At 39.0% G+C, this 21,180-nt stretch overlaps 1 protein-coding gene across 3 annotated transcripts in view; it reads right to left on the bottom strand.

The window, feature by feature from the left end:
- The window catches only part of tbc1d5 (TBC1 domain family, member 5), a 71,100-nt gene extending 55,610 nt beyond the window's left edge, over positions 1–15,490 (bottom strand). For all 3 annotated transcript variants that reach the window (XM_061882419.1, XM_061882420.1, XM_061882421.1), the window contains exon 1: positions 15,338–15,490. The gene's annotated coding sequence lies outside the window, so the exon portion shown is untranslated. The remainder of the gene's footprint in view (positions 1–15,337) is intronic.
- Between the last annotated feature and the right edge of the window lie 5,690 nt (positions 15,491–21,180).

Genomic DNA, 21,180 nt, shown 5'->3' with positions numbered 1-21,180 from the left:
AGGCACAGAGACCAGCTTGAGGTTGCTGTGAGGCCAAACTGCCCTGAAAGTGAATCTAATGTTATGGAGTATGTCTGAAGGGCCGAATGTGGAGAAGTAGACTCTGGGAGCACATGAAAAGCTTCAGTGTTTCCTTAGCAGAACATTTGATGATGCAGATGCTGGACTCTTTAGCAAACATGAGAAGAAGGCAGAGAGCCCAGCTAAACAAACTCACATGCCTCTCCCTCCACAGGGGCCACATAACCCATGCAGGACTCCTCAGCCGCTCACATGCTCCACAAGCGGAGGAAAACAAGCGCAGGACCTTCAACTCTGCAGAACATCAGAAAGTGCCTCAATGCGAACTGATTCAGTGACCAAATAGGAAGCCAATACCATATTTTTCAGACCATAAGGCGCACTTCAAATGAAGAGTGTGCCTTATAACCCGCTGCACCTGATGTAATAATTCTGCTTGTGCATCATTTTATTTGGTACTTGGTGTAATGATAAGTGTGACCAGTAGATGGAAGTCACACATAAGAGATATGTGTGTACTGCAGTTTGCAATAAACCATGCTAGCAAGTACAGGCTAGCATTGGCCAGCAACACTAAAACTGATGTTTCATTGAGAATATAGGACATTACACACGGTGCTCAAAAATCTTTCAGAATGTTTTAGTACGACTTTGGTATGCGAAAAAGTCACACCGCATGATGGATTGTTGGAGGTTTATGGCTACCATAGTCAGATGTACCATGCTTCAAAATACGGTATTATTCTGGTGTCTATGAGGACCCCAAAATGGCACCTATTGGGAGACATTATCTAGTGTTTTGTTGGGCAATATTATGCAAAACCAACTTTTTTTTTACCTATTAGTACCTGCTGATGTGTATTTGGCATCTGCATAAGTCCGGAAAACGTGCACGCATCCGCCATTGAAAGTCTGCACCGTAGTCAATAAGCTCCTCCTTTTTCTCTATCCTCTTGTTATGGGGCAGCCAGCCACCACTGTAGCCATTTCTAATACAAAGTAGTGTACACTTCTAACTTATAGCTGTCAGTAAACTCGCTATGGAAGTGCTAAAAACTAGCGGTACAAAAAAGATGGCGATGAGAAGACACTGTCAAAATGGAGGTACGTAAATAAGAGCGCCCTCAAAATGGCGCATCCTGAAGAGACGGTCAGAAAGTGAGTTGAAGATGGTCTGTAAAACAACATTGATGCAACATTTTGGCCACCATGTTATGTAGACCAGTGGTTCTCAAATGGGGGTACACCTACCCCTGGGGGTACTTGAAGGTATGCGAGATTTTTGTAAAATATTCTAAAAATAGCAACAATTCAAAAATCCTTTATAAATATATCCATCCATCCATTTTCTACCGCTTATTCACTTTGGAGCCGCGGGGGGCGCTGGTGCTTATCTCAGCTATAATCGGGCGGAAGGCGGTGTACACCCTGGACAAGTCACCACCTCATTACAGGGCCAACACAGATAGACAGACAACATTCACACTCACATTCACATACTAGGGCCAATTTAGTGTTGCCAATCAACCTATCCCCAGGTGCATGTCTTTGGAGGTGGGAGGAAGCCGGAGTACCCGGAGGGAACCCACGCAACCACGGCGAGAATATGCAAACTCCACACAGAAAGACCCTGAGCCCAGGATTGAGCCCTGGACTACTCAGGACCTTCGTATTGGGAGGCAGACGCACTAATTCCTCAGCCACCGTGCTGCCCTTTATAAATATGTCTGTTGAATAATACTTCAACAAAATATGAATGTAAGTTCATAAACTGTGAAAAGAAATGCAACAATGCAATATTCAGTGTTGACAGGTAGATTTTTTGTGGACATGTTCCATAAATATTGATGCTAAAGATTTCTTTTTTTGTGAAGAAATGTTTAGAATTAAGTTCATGAAACCAAATGGATCTGTATTACAATCCCCAAAAAGGCCACTTTAAGTTGATGATTACTTCTATGTGTAGAAAACTTTATTTATAATTGAATCAGTTGTTTATTTTTAAACAATTGTTTAGTTATTTTTATATCTTTTTTTCCAAATAGTTCAAGAAAGACCACCACAAATGAGCAATATTTTGCACTGTCATACAATTTAATGAATCAGAAACTGATGACATAGTGCTGTATTTTACTTCTTTATCTCTTTTTTTCAACCAAAAATGCTTTGCTCTGATTAGGGTGTACTTATATTAAAGAAATGTTCACATCTCTACCATTGAAGTTGTGCGTACGTTCACATCACTGAAAAAAGGTTGAGAACCACTGATGTAGACCACCAGGAAGTATTTTACATTTAGAAAAAAAATCATAATATGACCTCTTTAATGCACCTTATATTCGGGTGCGCCCATTGGTGGGAAAAATACATCTATATTAGCAACATAACATTACATAAGAAATTAATTTAAAGCTAATATGCAAAACATATTATTAAATTGTAGTTTGTTACATTTCTTCTTTACTTTAGCTTTCATATAAAGACGGGAAATATTAAAAAATAAGCTGGGGTCCAGAAATACTAACATTGTTTTAATTACCAAAAACACAGCATAAATGACAAGTGCAAATGTTTACATTTCAACTAGAGATGTCCGATATTGTCGGCCGATAAATGCTTTAAAATGTAATATCTGAAACTATCGGTATCAAAATGATCAGTATCATTTTCATAAAGTAAAATGTATGACTTTTTAAAACGCCGCTGTGTACACGGACGTAGGGAGAACAACAGAGCGTCCATAAACCTTAAAGGCACTGCTTTTGCGTGCCCGGGCCAGTCACATAATATCTAAGACTTTTCACACACACAAGTGAATCCAAGGCATACTTGGTCAACAGCCATAAAGGTCACATTGAGGGTGGCCATATAAACAACTTTAACACTGTTACGAATATGCGCCACACTGTGAACCTACACCAAAAAAAAAAAGACAAACAGTTTGAGGGAAAATCCGCACCGTAACAACAGAACCAATACCCAGAACCCCTTGCAGCAGTAACTCTTCCGGGACGCTACAATATACACCACTCGCTACACCGTACTCCCCACCCCCACACCTCATATTATTGTACAATATCTTCACCCTCTGTACGATTAATAATGTGCCTCTCCACAGCCAGGTGGGGGCGCTGTTCTGCAAGCCCATGTGTGCTGCTCGTTTATTAAAAGGTACATTTGCATGATTAGATATACAACACGCTCTGTGTATGTGTGTGTTAGATCAGTGATTATCAACCAATGTGCCGCGTCACACTAGTGTGCCGTGAGCTATTGAATGGTGTGCGGTGGGAAATTATGCAACTTCAACTAATTGCTCCAAAAAATATTTTTTTGCAAATCAATAAATCAGAATAACATTTTGTTGTCTAGTGCAGTGGTTCTCAACCTTTTTTCAGAGTTGGTGTCCCTGTGAAATGTTTTTTAATTCAAGTACCCCTTAATCAGAGCAAAGCATTTTTGGTTGAAAAAAGGAGATAAAGAAGTAAAATACAGCACTATGTCATCAGTTTCTGATTTATCAAATTGTATAACAGTGCAAAATATTGCTCATTTGTAGTGGTCTTCTCTTGAACTATTTGGGAAAAAAAGATATAAAAATAACTAAAAACTTGTTGAAAAATAAACAAGTGATTCAATTATGAATAAAGATTTCTACACAGAGAAGTAATCATCAACCTAAAGTGCCCACTTTGGGGATTGTAATAAAGATCCATTTGGATTCATGAACTTAATTCCAAACATTTCTCCACAAAAAAATAAAGGTTTAACATCAATATTTATAGAACATGTCCACAAAAAAAATCTAGCTGTCAACACTGAATATTGCATTGTTGCATTTCTTTTCACAGTTTATAAACTTACATTCATATTTAGTTGAAGTATTATTCAATTAATATATTTATATAGGATTTTTGGAATTGTTGCTATTTTTAGAATATTTTTGAAAATTATCACGTACCCCTTGGCATACCTTCAAGTACCCCCAAGGGTACGCATACCCCCATTTGAGAACCACTGGTTTACTGTCTGTGCTGTGTAGAGCTTGGCAGGGTAATTGTAATACTCCATATCAGTAGGTGGCAGCAGGCAGTTCATTGCTTTGTAGAAGTCTGAACGCGTCGAGGATGGTTTGTCATGATCCCAAAATGCAGAGCACAGCGGGAGACAGTGTGCAGGTAAAAAGGTATGTAACGCTTAAACCAAAAATTAACAAAAGGCAAGTCCCGTGAGGAAAAGGCATTGAAGCATAGGGATGACTATGTAAAACAAAAGTAAAACTAAAAGTCAACAAAAACAGAACGCTGGACGACAGCAAAATCTTACAGCGTTTGATTGATTGAAACTTTTTAGTAGATTGCACAGTTCAGTACGTATTCCGTACAATTGACCACTAAATGGTAACACCCGAATAAGTTTTTCAACTTGTCTAAGTCGGGGTCCGCGTAAACCAATTCATGGTGTGGTGCAAAAACGTACATCAATTCATGGTGTGGTGCAAAAACAGCGTCCACAGAGCACAGCCGTACACGACATGACAATCAACAATGTCCCCACAAAGAAGGATAGCGTACGCACAACTTCAATGGTAGAGATGTTCGATTATATCGGACTGCCGATATTATCGGCCGATAAATGCTTTACAATGTAATCAATGTATTGGTATCTGTTTCAAAAAGTAAAATGTATGACTTTTTAAAACGCCACTGCACGGAATGGTACACGGACGTAGGGAGAAGTACAGAGCGCCAATAAACCTTAAAGGCACTGTCTTTGCGTGCCGGCCCAATCACATAATATCTACAGCTTTTCACACACAAGTGAAAGCATGCATACTTGGTCAAAAGCCATACAGGTCACACTGAGGGTGGCCGTATAAACAACTTTAACACTGTTACAAATATGCGCCACACTGTCAACCCTCACCAAACAAGAATGAAAAACACATTTCGGGAGAACATCCGCACTGTAACACAACATAACAGAACAAATACCCAGAACCCCTTGTAGCACTAACTCTTCCGGGACGCGGCCATATACACCCTCCCTACCCCATAAAAATCCCGCCCACCTCAACTTTCTCATGCGCTCTCAGGGAGAGCATGTCCCAAATTCCAAGTGGCTGTTTTGAGACATATTAAAAAAATAATGCACTTTGTGACTTCAATAATAAATATGACAGTGCCATGTTTGCAATTGTTTTTCCATAACTTGAGTTGATTTATTTTGGAAAACCTTGTTACATTGTTTAATGCAGGGGTGCCCATTACGGCGATCGCGAGCTACCAGTCGACCGCGGGGGGTGTGTCAGTCGATCTCGAGCCAGGCTTTTAAAAAAAATAGACCTAAAAATTAGTGATCATCAATCTTCACCAAGACGTCACTTAAATGACATTCACGGTACCGGAGGGTCTTGTGAGATGACGCTGGCTGCTGCAAGATCATTATTATTGATATATGACCGAGAGGAAGTCGAGAAACACTTTTTATTTCAACAGACTCTCGCGCCGTACCTTCCGTCAAAACATTTCCTATCTTCACAATAAAAGCCCTGCTTCACGCTGCCTGCGCTAACTAAATACAGAGTCAGAGTCTCGGAAAACTGGCGTGCACAAGCGATCCCTCAGAAAGCTGGCGTGCACATCCCTTGTGCACGCCAGCTTTCCGAGACTCTTATTTTGTTAGCGCAGGCAGCATGAAGCAGGGCTTTTATTGTGAAAATAGGAAATGTGCAGTCGGCCTTTAGAGTTTTGACGGAAGGGACGGCGCGAAAGTCTGTTGAAATAAAAAGTGTTTCTCGCCTTCCTCTCTGTCATGTTTTCATAATAATGAACTGGCAGCAGCCAGCGTCATCTCACAAGACCCTCGGGTGCTGTGAATGTCAATCAAGCAAGCTACGGAATTTGCCGCCAATGTTTTTCTTGTAAAGTGTATGGAAGCTGGATGAATTAGATGCCAAAAAACAACCACTTTCATGTGGTATTGTACAGAAAGGACAACTTTTTTTCTCTTCCATTTGAAAATGTGGGCGTTATCATCATTACTGTCTGATTTCAATCAATGCAAGTCATCAGAATCAGGTAATACACCAACTTATATTCTTGTCTTCGTGAAAGAAAGACATCTATATGTGTTACACATGCTTGTATTATCATTAAACACATTTAACTTGTTTACAAAAATATCTCTTTCATAAATAAATAAATATAAATGATATATATAAATGAGGTAGATCCCCTCGAGTTGGTCAATTGAAAAGTAGCTTGCCTGCAGAAAAAGTGTGGGCACCCCTGGTTTAATGCATTCAGCGGGGCATCACAACAAAATTAGGCATAATAATGTGTTAATTCCACGACTGAATATATCAGTATCGGTTGATACCGGAATCGGTAACTAAGAGTAGGACAATATTGGAAAAAAGCCATTGTCGGACATCTCTATTCAATAGTCTTGATTGCGAAAACAAAGCAGCTGCGGGCAAAAGGACTCAAAGGAAGCGAGAAGCTGCTACAGGAGAACACCAACATAACAGGAAGGGTCACCAAAATAACAGCGCATGACAGGAACTATAGCACTACACACAGGAAACAACAAACTCAAAATAAGGCACGACAACCTAGTGAAGTTTCATTTGTTAACCTTTTCTCCTGGTGGTGTGCTTCTGTATTTTTTTTTATGAAAAAAATGTGCCTTGGCTCAAAAAAGGTTGAAAAATACTGTTAGATGGTCAGGAGCAGAGCTACACGGTGTTATTTTCCATGTCTTTTTCAAAACACGTGATTATTTGATTGATTGATTGATTGAAACTTTTATTAGCAGATTGCACAGTACGGTACATATTCCGTACAATTGACCACTAAATGATAACACCCGAATAAGTTGTTCAACTTGTTTAAGTTAGGGTCCACGTTAATCAATTCATGGTACGAATATGTACTATTAGCATCATACAGTCAACACACAAGTTAATCATCAGAGTATATACATTGGATTATTTACAGTATTTACAATCCGGGAGGTGGGATTTGGTGGGGGGGGGTTAGGTTTGGTTGATAGCACTTCAGTCATCAACAATCGAAACATCTAAGAAATGGACATTGAAACAGTGTAGGTCTGACTTGGTAGGATATGCACAGCGAGCAGTGAACATAGGGAGCTCAGAAAACATAAGAACAAGTATAAACATTTGATTATTTACAATCTGGGGAGATGTGATGTGGTGGGGGGAGGGTGTTAGTCTAGGTTGTAGTTGGCTGGAGGTGTTCTTTTAGAGCGGTTTTGAAGGAGGATAGAGATGCACTTTCTTTAACACCTGTTGCAAGTGCATTCCATATTGATGTGGCATAGAAGAAGAATGAGTTAAGACCTTTGTTAGATCGGAATCTGGGCTTAACGTGGTTTGTGGAGCTCCTCTTGTTGTTGTGGTTATTGCGGTCATTTACGTTATGGAAGTAGTTTGACATGTACTTCGGTATCAGGGAGGTGTAGCGGATTTTATAGACTAGGCTCAGTGCAAGTTGTTTTACTCCGTCCTCCACCCGGAGCCAGCCCACTTTGGAGAAGTGGGTAGGATTGAGGTGTGATCTGGGTAACGAGCTTGTTCTGGGATGTTTGGAGTCTAGATTTGAGGGTTTTGGAGGTGCTGGGGTTGATTCTAGAGCAGGCATCTCAAACTCAATTTACCTGGGGGCCACTGGACGCAGAGTTTGGGTGAGGCTGGGCCGCGAGAAAAGAGTTCTTAAAAAAAATGTTGCTTACTCCTCAGCATGTCGAGTTGTCCAATGATGTTTCAAATTGTATTGCTTGTGCACCGCAACTTTTTTTTTGTGCAAATAAGACACGTCGCGGTGTCCCCTGTGCTCAACAAAGAAATATTGCATCTCCCATTTTTCCTGGAATTGTCTTTGCACATCACTAACCCTTCTCTTTACTGCAGTCTTTCAAAAAGACATGTTTAGGCTTGTAGAATATATTTGTATTTAGCCGACGCACGGAAAATAATGTTATTTCCACAATGTGTGTCTTCCGCTTTTCCTCCCTACAGCAACACGGTGGTCGGCGAATAAAATGGGATAGCGAGCGCAAAAAAGCGACGGCTCCAGGAGTGTTACCCGGTGTCATATAGAAATATATGTAGTGTTTATCGTCTAAGGAAATGCAAATGAAACAATAATATAAAAAAAATAACGGTTTGAATTAGGGGAAAAAGGGGTTAGTGCACGTGCCTTACATTACGAAGGTCCTGAGCAGTCCTGGGTACAATCCCGGGCTTGGGATCTTTCTGTGTGGAGTTTGCATGTTCTCCCCGTGACTGCATGTCTGGGGGGCCGGTATAACTATTTTTAAACCTCACAATAATGTCTGATTGAATCTTAAAAACGTTATGACGGATCGCCTTAAAAAACGGAACAGACTTTTTACATTTTGCTATGAATGATAAAACACAGAATATTGAGAACATATGAACGTCACACCCCCTTTCGATCGACATATTTTACAATCAAGTGAAACGCAAAAAAATGCAAAAAACAATGAAATATGAACGCAAAGTAGGGCTGGGCGATATGGCCTTTTTTAAATATCTCAATATTTTTAGGCCGTATCACGATACACGTATATATCTCGATATTTTGCCTGAGCCTTGAATTAACACATGATACATATAATCACAGCAGAATGATGATTCTATGTGTATACATTAAAACATTCTTCTTCATACTGCATTAATATATGCTACTTTTAAACTTTCATGCAGAGAGGGAAATCACAACTAAGTTAATTGACCAAAACTGTATTCATTAAACAGTTATTAAGCAGTGGCACAAACATTCATGTCATTTCAAAACAGATAGGGTAAGATTGTCAGATGCATTTTAAAACAAGCTATTAGTGCACGTTTGTGCATGATGTAACTAAGATGACATATCAAAACAACACTAAATTAAAGTGTACTTTTTGTGTAGAACGCCGCTACAATAGTTTAAAACAAATAAAGTGCACTTTTGTACAAGATATCACACAAGGTATTTCAATAAGTGTCACAAAAACTGAGCTGTATATCAAATAGTATACAAACCCCGTTTCCATATGAGTTGGGAAATTGTGTTGGATGTAAATATAAACAGAATACAATGATTTGCAAATCCTTTTCAACCCATATTCAATTGAATGCACTACAAAGACAAGATATTTGATGTTCAAACTGATAACACTTTTGTTGTTGTTGCAAACAATCATTAACTTTAGAATTTGATGCCAGAAACATGGGACAAAGAAGTTGGGAAAGGTGGCAATAAAAACTTATAATGTTGAGGAATGCTCATCAAACACTTATTTGGAACATCCCACAGGTGTGCAGGCTTATTGGGAACAGGTGGGTCCCATGATTGGGTATAAAAACAGCTTCCCAAAAAATGCTCAGTCTTTCATAAGAAAGAATGGGGCGAGGTACACCCCTGTGTCAACAACTGCGTGAGCAAATAGCCAAACAGTTTAAGAACAACATGTCTTAAAGTGCAATTGCAAGAAAAAGGTTCAGTGAATCTGGAGAAATCACTCCACGTAAGCGGCATGGCCGGAAACCAACATTGAATGACCGTGACCTTCGATCCCTCGGACGGCACTGTATCAAAAATGTACATCAATCTCTAAAGGATATCACCACATGGCTCAGGAACACTTCAGAAAACCACTGTCACTAAATACAGTTTGTCGTTACATCTGTAAGTGCAAGTTAAAGCTCTACTATGCAAAGCGAAAGTCATTTATCAACAACATCCAGAAATGCCGCCGGCTACTCTGGGCCCAAGATCATCTAAGATGGACTGAGGCAAAGTGGAAAAGTGTTCTGTGGTCTGACGAGTCCATATTTCAAATTTTTTGGGGAAATATTAGACATCGTGTCATCCGGACCAAAGGGGAAGCGACCCATCCAAACTGTTATCGATGCAAAGTTCAAAAACCAGCATCTGTGATGGTATGGGGGTGCATTAGTGCCCAAGGCATGGGTAACTTACACATCATCTGTGAAGGCACCATTAATGCTGAAAGATACATACAGGTTTTGGAACAACATATGCTGCCATCTATGCGCCGTCTTTTTCATGGACGCCCCTGCTTATTTCAGAAAGACAATGCCAAGCCACATTCAGCACGTGTTACAACAGCGTGGCTCCGTAAAAAAAAATGGGCGGGTACTTTCCTGGCCCGCCTGCAGTCCAGACTTGACTCCCATCGAAAATGTGTGGCACATTATGAAGCGTAAAATACGACAGCGGAGACCCCGGACTGTTGAACGACTGAAGCTCTACATAAAACAAGAATGGGAAAGAATTCCACTTTCAAAGCCTCAACTATTAGTTTCTTCAGTTCCCAAATGTTTATTGAGTGTTGTTAAGAGAAAAAGTGACGTAACACAGTGGTGAACATGCCCTTTCCCAATTACTTTGGCACGTGTTGCAGCCATGAAATTCTAAGTTAATTATTATTTGCAAAAAAAAAATAAAAAATACAGTTCATGAGTTTGAACATCTTGTCTTTGTAGTGCATTCAATTGAATATGGGTTGCTGTGACGTAGATTACCATAGTAACTAATTAAATGACTATAATAAATAATTAAATTACTATAGTAACTGGTATATATCATCCATAAGCGCAGATTACTGCACATTATAATGTCAGCTACACCTTTCATCTTAAAGATCTAAGAAAAATATTTGGGAATATTGCGGGCAAGATTAAAAAGTTAAACGCATGTGGCCCCCGGGCCTTAATTTGCCCAGGTCTGTTTTAGAGCGGGGCAGCAGGGTGCCAGAGGGGTTAGTGCGTCTGCCTCACAATACGAAGGTCCTGAATAGTCCTGGGTTCAATACAGGGCCCGGGATCTTTGTGTGTGGAGTTTGCATGTCCTTCCCGTGACTGCCGTGGGTTCCCTCCAGGTACTCCGGCTTCCTGTCACCTCCAAAGACATGCACCTGGGGATAGGTTGATTGGCAATACTAAAATTGCCCCTAGCGTGTGAATGGGAGTGTTAATGTTGCCTGTCTATCTGTGTTGGCCCTGCGATGAGATGGCGACTTGTCCAGGGTGTACTCCACCTTCCGCCCGAATGCAGCTGAGATAGGCTCCAGCGACCCCCCGCGATCAAAAAAGGGACATGTGGTAGAAAATGAATCGATGGATGTTCTAGAGCAGACCTGGGCAAAGTGAGCTTTTCAATCCAACCTGCTGGACATTCCCAAATCAGTTTTTAGATCTTTAAGATGGAAAATGTAGCTGCCATTATGATGTGCAGTGATGTTTTCTAATGACCGTTAAGTCTTCAACTATACAAAGTATTTCAATGGTTGGACTCTGTGTTTATTGACGATATACTAGTTACTATGGTAATCTAATTAGTTGCCATGGTCATCTAATTAGTTGCTATGGTCATCTAATTCAGTGGTTCTCAACCTTTTTTCAGTGATGTACCCCCTGTGAACATTTTTTTTTAATTCGAGTACCCCCTAATCAGAGCAAATCATTTTTGGTTGACAAAAAGAGATAAAGAAGTAAAATACAGCACTATGTCATCAGTTTTTAATTTATTAAATTGTGTGACAGTGCAAAATATTGCTCATTTGTAGTGGTCTTTCTTGAACTATTTGGAAAAAAAGATATAAAAATAACTAAAAACTTGTTGAAAAATGAACAAGTAATTCAATTACAAATAAATATTTCTACACATGGAAGTAATCATTAACTTAAAGGGGAACATTATCACCAGACCTATGTAAGCGTCAATATATACTTTGATGTTGCAGAAAAAAACACCATGATTTTTTAACCTTTTTTTCCTTTGTCATGAAAAAGGGAGGTTTTTGTCATGAAAAAGGGAGGTTTTTAAGGTTGGTGCACTAATTGTAAGTGTATCTTGTGTTTTTTATGTTGATTTAATACAAAATAAAAAAATACATTTAAAAAAAAATAAATAAAAAAATAAAAAATAAAAATAGAAATCGCTAAAAAATTCTTCTGCGGCCTGGTACCAATCGAGCCGTGGCCCGCTACCGGTCCGCGGCCCGGTGGTTGGGGACCACTGATCTACGTCACAGCAGCCCAGACAAGGAACCACCAGTGTGGGCGAGAAGCGTTTCCACAGACGCGGAAGAAAATTTCCACAACAAAGTTCTATAGCTTATTGATATATACAATAGAATAGAATAAAATAGAAAGTACTTTATCGATCCCTGGGGAAAATTCAGCAAATATCAGATTTTAAGTGGGTTTATTTTGTACCCTTCGTGTTCATGTTTTACTGTTTGTTGCATTTTTGTTGCGTTTCAATTGATTGTAAACTATGTCGATCTAAAGGGGGTGTGAAGTTCATGTGTTGTCAATATTCAGTGTTTTATGCTTTTTTTTTTTTTCTAGTCCGTCGCTATCAATATCCTCAAACACGAATCTTTCATCCTCGCTCAAATTAATGGAGAAATTGTTGTTTTCTCGGTCGGAATAGCACTTTTTGTTGGAGGCTCCCATTAAAAACATTGTGAATATGTGAGGAGCCATCAAACATGTGACATCATCGTCTGCGACTTCCGGTTGAGGCAGGGCATTTCTCTTAGCACAGAAAGTTGCAAACTTTATTGTGGATGTTCTCTACTAAATCCTTTCAGCAAAAATATGGCAATATCGCGAAATTATCAAGTATGACACATAGAATGGACCTGCTATCCCCGTTTAAATAAGAAAATCTAATTTCAGTAGGCCTTTAACGCAGTATGAAGAAGAATGTTTTAATGTAAACACATAGACTCATCATACTGCTGTCATTATATGCATCAAGTGTTCATTCAAGGCCAAGGCAAAATATCGTAACATATATCGTATAAGGCAATTTGGCATAAAAATATTGCGATATTAATAAAAGCCAATATCGCCCAGCCCTGATATTAAATTTGCAAAATACGGTTGCGCATTTTGCAAATTGCCCCCATTGGTATTGTGCTTACAACATCTGTAAAAATCGATTATTGCCCCCTCTCCACTATGCATAACAAGATTTCATCACTGTCGCTCACTTTTCAACTGACACAGCTACAAGTTAAACATACATTAAAATGAGATTAAAGGCCTACTGAAACCCACTACTACCCACCACGCAGTATGATACGTTAATATTTCCTCATTGACATATAACCTTGCAACACATGCCAATACAGCCCTTTTAGTTTACTAAATTACAATTTTAAATTTCCCGGGAATTTCGTCTTCGAAACGTTGTGTAATAATGACTTGTACGCAAGACGTCACAGGTTTTTAGGAAGTATGAGCGCTGCGCACACACACAGCTAAATGTCATCTGCTTTAATGGCATAATTATATAGTTTTTTGGACATCAGTGTTGCTGGATCTTTTGCAATTTTTTCAATTAATATTGGAGAAGTCACAGTAGAAAGATGGAGTTGGGAAGCTTTAGCCCAGGGGAAGGGAACCTACGGCTCTAGAGCCAGATGTGGCTCTTTTGATGACTGCACCTGGCTCTCAGATAAATATTAGCTGACATTGCTTAACACGATAAGTAATGAATAATTCCGTTGGTAATCACAGTGTCAAAAATAACGTATAGCATAAAATATAAAACATTCTCATGCATTTTCATCTATCCATCCGGTTTCTACCGCACCTGTTCAAGAAGTCGCATTAATGGTAAGAAGTGTTTTATTTATTTTTGGTTAGCCTCAGAATAACATTATTTAAAAAAATAAGGGACTTATTATACTCTAAAAATGTTGGTCTTTCTTAAAAATGCACGCATATAGTTGTATTCAGTGTTAAAAAATAAATAAATTATAACGCTCTCACGGAAATACTGTTAAAAATATTTGGCTTGTATGGCTCTCTCAGCCAAAAAGGTTCCCGACCCCTGCTTTAACATTTAGCCACACAAACACACGGTGATTCCTTGTTTAAAATTCCTGGAGGTGAAACTTTCATTTGGATCAGAGCGCGGTCAAGCCAACATGGATCCCTACCAAATCTCAAACAGCAGGTTTCGGTGAGAAATTTGTGGTTAAAAAGTCAGTTCTTACCAGAGAAAAGCAGAGCTTGTGCCGGCCATAGCTGCCGTCGACTCCCCTGAGACACTGCACGTCAAGACACCCGTGGAGACACCCTTCCGGATATCAGGTACTATTTAACCGACTAAAACACTAACAACACAATAGAAATATAAGGGATTTCCCAGAATTATCTTAGTAAATGTGTCTAAAAACATCGGAATCCGTCCCAATACAATCGTGTTTTTTTTTTCCTAGTCCGTCGCTATCAATATCCTCAAACACGAATCTTTCATCCTCGCTCAAATTAATGGGGAAATAGTCGTTTTCTCGGTCTGAATAGCACTTTTTGTTGGAGGCTCCCATTAAAAACAATGTAAATATGTGAGGAGCCATCAAACATGTGACGTCATCGTCTGCGATTTCCGGTCGAGGCAGGGCATTTCTCTTAGTACCGAAAGTTGCAAACTTTATCGTGGATGTTCTCTACTAAATCCTTTCAGCAAAAATATGGCAATATCGCGAAATTATCAAGTATGATACATAAAATGGACCTGCTATCCCCGTTTAAATAAGAAAATCTCATTTCAGTAGGCCTTTAATGCAGTATGAAGAATAATGTTTTAATGTAGACACATAGAATCATCATACTGCTGTCATTATATGCATCAAGTGTTCATTCAAGACTAAGGCAAAATATCGTAACATATCGTTTAATGCAATTTGGCATAAAAATATCGCGATATTAATAAAAGCCAATATCGCCCAGCCCTGACATTAAATTTGCAAAATGCGGTTGCGCATTCTGCAAAGTGCCCCCATTGGTATTGTGCTTACAACATCTGTTAACATCGATTTTTGCCCCCCCTCCACTATGCATAACAAGATTTCATCACTGTCGCTCACTTTTCAACTGACACAGCTACAAGTTAAACATACTTTAAAACGAGATTAAACTCAAGCTTTGTCGAGATACAAAATGTGATATATTTAACATAATATTTGGCATAGTTGCACCGAGATTAGAGGCAGCAAATACGGGGTTTAACGACACGCAAGCATGCGAGCAGTAAGGATGCCCCGACGTTGAAAATGTGAGATATTAAGGACTAAGGGACTAAAGATGGTATAAGAGTGTGTGCTAATGTGATGTTAGCAAGGCCCGTGCTAACTTCCGCCACACGTATGCTACCAGCTAGCTAGCACCCTGGCGAAAAGAGCGACGTAACAAGTCGCAATAAAAAATAAAACTCTCTCGCACGCCGGAAGTACTCACAGTTTTTAGCAGAAGCGTGGCGGTCCGCACACGAGCATCCTCGGTGTGGTGGTGTTTGTTCACGCAAGGAGCGCGGGCCGCTGAAGAAGTGATGAAGCTTTGTAAACAGCCGCGGGACACTCAGGTCAGGAAGTGAGCGAGACCGGCTGACTGGTCACGTGACCACGCCGATGACGTACTTCTTCTTCTTCTTTACGCATTATTCACATGTGAATAATGCTGATGTACAGCATAATTCACATGTGAATAATATAAATATAATCTACATATATTCTACATTTAAGTGCAGTCAAGAAATAACATATATGTTATACAGTCTGATGACTTTCGGTATGAAGGACCTCCTGTGTCGTTCCGTGTTGCATTTTGGGAGTCTGAGCCTTCCACTTCCATTACCATGCCATTATTCATAACTAACCACCTACTTTGTCAAAATCTCCCCAAAGTTGTGCTACGTTTGTGCTGTTTTGTGCTGAAAATGTTTTGTCTAGCATAGATTTTGTTACTAATGTTGTATAATTGTATGTTATTAACGTGTTTTGATTTGCAACAAGCCACCCCCATCTTGTCAAAATCTCCCCAAACTATTTCAAAACGTTAGTGCTACGTTTGTGCTGCAAAAATTGTGTAGTATAACCTCGTCACGTCCGTTGTGTCCTGAGCACGACACTTCACCCTTGCTCCTGATGGGTGCTGGTCAGCGCCTTGCATGGCAGCTCCCTCCATCAGTGTGTGAATGTGTGTGTGAATGGGTAAATGTGGAAGTAGTGTCAAAGCGCTTTGAGTACCTTGAAGGTAGAAAAGCGCTATACAAGTACAACCCATTTATTTAATTTATTCTTCTTCTTTTGTTTGATGGCGGTTGGCAAGCAACCTTCTTGTGTGCATTCCCGCCACCTACTGTAATGGAGTGTGGACCAAGGTGGATCCCTACTCTATATTCTTTCATTGAATCCAGTGTTTTTTAAATATGTTTATATTGCTTTATATCCTATGTATTCTGAATGCAATCCTAATATATATTCCACTGCCAACCTAATATTTTCTTTTGCTAACTTACTTTCCAGTATTTCTCTTTCTCTATTGTATTTCCTACATTGTATTAAAACATGGTCAACATGTTCTATCCGATGGCAAAAATCACACAGCCCTGTAGTATGTTTCCCTATCAATTTTAGTTAACTATTTAGATATGTATGTCCTGATCTCATTCTAGTAATAATGTCTTCTTCCTTCCTATTTCTTCTTACACCTACTCTCCTCTGGACTTTGTGATACTCTCTTCCTTTTATTTCCTTATTCCAATTATCCTGCCACTTTTTATTGTGTTCTATCTTAATTATGTTCTTCACTTCTTCTTTACTGTGCTTAATCTCCATGTTTACTTCTGTTTTAGTGGTTGCTTGTTTTGCATATCCATCAGCTAATTCATTCCCCACAACTCCTACATGAGCAGGAACTCAGAGAAATGTTACCACACCTCCCGCTTTATTTATCCTGTAGATTGCCTGAACTATGTCATACACAAAATCTTGTCTTGTTTCTGATGCCATGTTTTTTATGCTAATCAAAGCCCTGCTGGAGTCCGATCACCCGACTACTTTCCTTGCTTTATTTTCCTCCATCCAGTTAACTGCCATATAAATTGCTACCAATTCCCCCGTAAAAAACAGATAGTTTATCACTGATTCTTTTATTTAATACTATGTTTCCTTGTGGGATAACTGCTGCAGCTCTTACCTTAATATTTATAGTTTTTGATGCATCTGTGTATATCATGATTGTTGCGATCCGGTGCTCGGATCTCTACATATTATAGTTTACTGCTTTATTTTTGTATCACTCTCCATCGTTCCACCTGCTTAGTTCCTGTTTAGTCTGTTTCCATGGTTTCTTATTAGTTTCAGCTGCTACTCTCGGTTCCTGCACACCTGTCTTTACTAATCACTTTCCTTATTTAAGCTCGCCCCTTTTGTTAGCTCATTCTGGGATCCTGATTTGCTCACATGCAACAAGTGACGGCCGCTCTTCTCTGTACGTATATTCTCGCTAGCTTTCACGCTAAGCCTTTGTTTTATTCTAGCTCTCACGCTAATGATTTGTTTTTCCCTTTTGTGTGCCTTCGTGCCAAGTTTTAGTTTTCTGTTTGTTACTCCTAGCTTTATGCTAGCGCCTTTGGTTTGTTGTTCTGCTTAGCTCCAGTGTTTTTGTTTCTTAGCCTGTTTTGTTACTTAATAAATTAATTCATATCCTACCTTACGCTGTGTTCTTGCCGACGCATCTTGGAGGGACAAACCCAGCATTGCTATGCCTCTCAGTCGTTAAAATGATGTTGTCAAAAAACATTTCCTCAATCCATTGTTCTATCTGGTAACTATTTAAATTTTATATTATTTAGTAATTGCATGTTTACCTTTGGGTTGTCATACATCCACAGTGGTATTGCAGGGATTGGTACTGTAGAGCTAATTTATTATTGCCAATTTGAGCTTTGTTACATACTGTATGTTTCCTATTATCCACGCGAAACTATTCATTTTTTTTCTTCTCTATTTCTTGGCAGTTTAGTAGCACTTGACGAGTCGGATGTCCTTGCTTGGATCCTTTTAAGTTTGCCCAATAAACTGCTGAGAGTTGATCTCTCCTCATGTCCAAAGGTTTTTCGTTTATTTCTATTTGTAATGCTACAAATGGGGTTGATTTAGTAGCTCCACAACATAACCTTAAAACTGGCGACTGGATCTTGTCTATTTTCCCAAGTAGTGTTTTTGAAGCAGATTGATAAATAATGCATCCGTAATCAATAACAGATCGAATTAAAGTAATATATATCGTTTTCAATGTCAACCTATCAGCCCTCCAATCTTTACCCCTCAAAGCCCTCATTATATTTAACACCTTTTTACTTTTCTCCACTATTTTGCTGATGTGGGTTGACCAGTTATTATTTTTATCAAACCATATTGAGACACTAGTGATTTAGGGCTATATAAGTAAACATTGATTGATTGATATTGCTAAATATTTAAATACTTGTACCTCTTCTATATTTTCTCCTTTGGAGTTTTATTTGGAGCTTGTTTTGTGCTTTCCCCTATGTAAAATTTATTACTTTTGTCTTTCCAACAGAGAATTTTAAACCCCAGCCGTTCCCCCAGTCTATATGATTTGTATTTCTACCTCTCTTCCACATCACTCCATCATTAGCAAACAATGCCACCTCCACTAATCCTTCCACTGCACTAAAAACTTCATTTAATATTATGGAAAATAGTACTGGGCTTATTATACTTCCTTGCGGGGTCCCATTTTCCACTTCATATTCTCTGCTATATTCATTCTCTATTTTTACTAATAATGTTCTACTTGTTAAGAAGTCTTTTATCCATCTGTACATTCTTCCTCTAATCCCAATCTTATTTAGTTTCATCAGCAACCCCTGTTTCCACAACATATCATGTAAAAAAATACTGCAATTATACTTTCTTTCTTTATTTGTCCCTTTCTAATTTCCTCTTCCAGCTGCACTGCTGGGTCGTTTGTGTTTTCTTGCTTTGCGAAAACCACTTTGGTAGTTTTTTATTATTTCTTTTGACTCTAAATAATATACCAGTCTTTAATAATTTTGTCCATTACTTTGCCCAAATTTGAGGTCAATGCTATTGGCCTATAATTTCCTCCCTCTTCCGGGTCTTTCCCTGGCTTGCATATTGGAATTATTACAGCTGTTCTCCACTCAGCTGGTAATTTTCCTTCTTCATATATCCTGTTATAAAATTTCAAGACCACTTCTTTGCCGATGCTACCCAAGTTTTCGATCATTTGATAACTCACCAGGTCTTTCCTTGGCGTCGTATTCAGAGGTGGGTAGAGTAGCCAGAAATTGTACTCAAGTAAGAGTACTGTTACTTTAGAGATTTATTACTCAGTAAAAGTAAGGCGTAGTCACCCAAATATTTACTTAAGTAAAAAGTATGTTGTGAAAAAACTACTCAAGTACTGAGTAAGTAATGAGTAACCTGCTTGTTTAATGATTACAGCAACAAATAATGCACAAAAACATAAAAATAGCAATGAGCAAATTCAGAGCCAGGAATATCTCTTAAGCAACTGAAACAATAATATATATTAAATAATAATACATTAAAATAAAAAAAAATTACGGCACATTGAGCCACAATAACTTAATAGCACCATAGGCGCAGTAGACATTCATTGAATGATTGATTGATTGAAACTTGTATTAATAGATTGCACAGTACAGTACATATTCCGTACAATTGATCACTAAATGGTAACACCTGAATAAGTTTTTCAACGTTAATCAATTACTTAGTTAATGACCAAGTCGGGGTGATCTACTTCATGTATACATATACATACACAGTGTATGTGTATATATATATATATATATATATATATATATATATATATATACATATACATACACACACACACACACACATATATATATATATATATATATATATATATATATATATAAACATACATACATTTATATATACAGTATATAATTTATATTAATTTATTTTGCCGTTTTTGTTCACATGTTAAAGGTGTTTTAATGAATATAAGTGAAGTGAATTATATGTATATAGCACTTTTCTCTAGTGACTCAAAGCGCTTTACATAGTGAAACCCAATATCTAAGTTAGATTTAAACCAGTGTGGGTGGCACTGGAAGCAGGTGGGTAAAGTTTCTTGCCCAAGGACACAACGGCAGTGACGAGGATGGCGGAAGCGGGAATCGAACCTGCAACCCTGAAGTTGCTGGTACGGCCACTCTACCAACCGAGCTATGCCACCCCGGCATATTTTCTCTTTTTTCCATTTTTTTTTCCTAATGTTGATCTGGAGATTTAAAACTTGAACAATAATGAAAATAGTAATACTGAATAATGACACATTTTTAATAATTTTTTTTGACCAAAACCCTTTGGGGTCCCCGGGATCATAACATATAGTATGCGCCTGCCTTGAATTACTGCCGGGTCAAACTCGCCTCCCCCAAAAATTAGCGCATGCCTAGTATCACCGCCGGGCCAAACCCGCGACGCCACGAGCGACACCTCCCCTGCCATCACCCCCAAAATGGAGGAGGCCGACCCCAATACCAGTTATTCCAAATCGCACAAAGGGAAGAAGACCAAAAGCCACTCAGCAGGATCCAAGGTCCAAACTTGCATCACACTCAAATTTTTACTGCATACCTTTGGCAAGTGCCGGAGCGAGAAGAGGTTTAGAAACAATTAGCGCATGCTTACTTTTACTGCATGCCTTTGGTAAGCGCAGGAGTGAGAAGAGGTTTTAAATTAAAATCAGAATCAGACATACTTTATTAATCCCCGAGGGGAAATAAAAAATTTCAGCATAAACGCCGTGGCGGCAATTCAAGGAAACACGGTAATCCCAAAGTTATTGGGTGAAAATATTGCATATTTTGTGTTTTTTTCTTTATTTTTTTTCCTAATGTTGATCTACAGATTTAAAACTTAAATAATAATGAAAATGGCTTCACGGTGGCAGAGGGGTTAGTGCGTCTGCCTCACAATACGAAGTTCCTGCAGTCCTGGGTTCAAATCCAGGCTCGGGAACTTTCTGTGTGGAGTTTGCATGTTCTCCCCGTGAATGCGTGGGTTCCCTCCGGGTACTCCGGCTTCCTCCCACTTCCAAAAACATGCACCTGGGGATAGGTTGATTGGCAACACTAAAAATTGGCCCTAGTGTGTGGATGTGAGTGTGAATGTTGTCTGTCCATCTGTGTTGGCCCTGCGATGAGGTGGCGACTTGTCCAGGGTGTACCCCGCCTTCCGCCCGATTGT

Source organism: Nerophis ophidion, linkage group LG21 (genome assembly GCF_033978795.1).
Source record: "Nerophis ophidion isolate RoL-2023_Sa linkage group LG21, RoL_Noph_v1.0, whole genome shotgun sequence".
Taxonomy (NCBI): domain Eukaryota; kingdom Metazoa; phylum Chordata; class Actinopteri; order Syngnathiformes; family Syngnathidae; genus Nerophis; species Nerophis ophidion.
The sequence above is the reverse complement of the archived record's forward strand: the minus strand, read 5'-3'. Positions and strand labels throughout refer to the sequence as shown.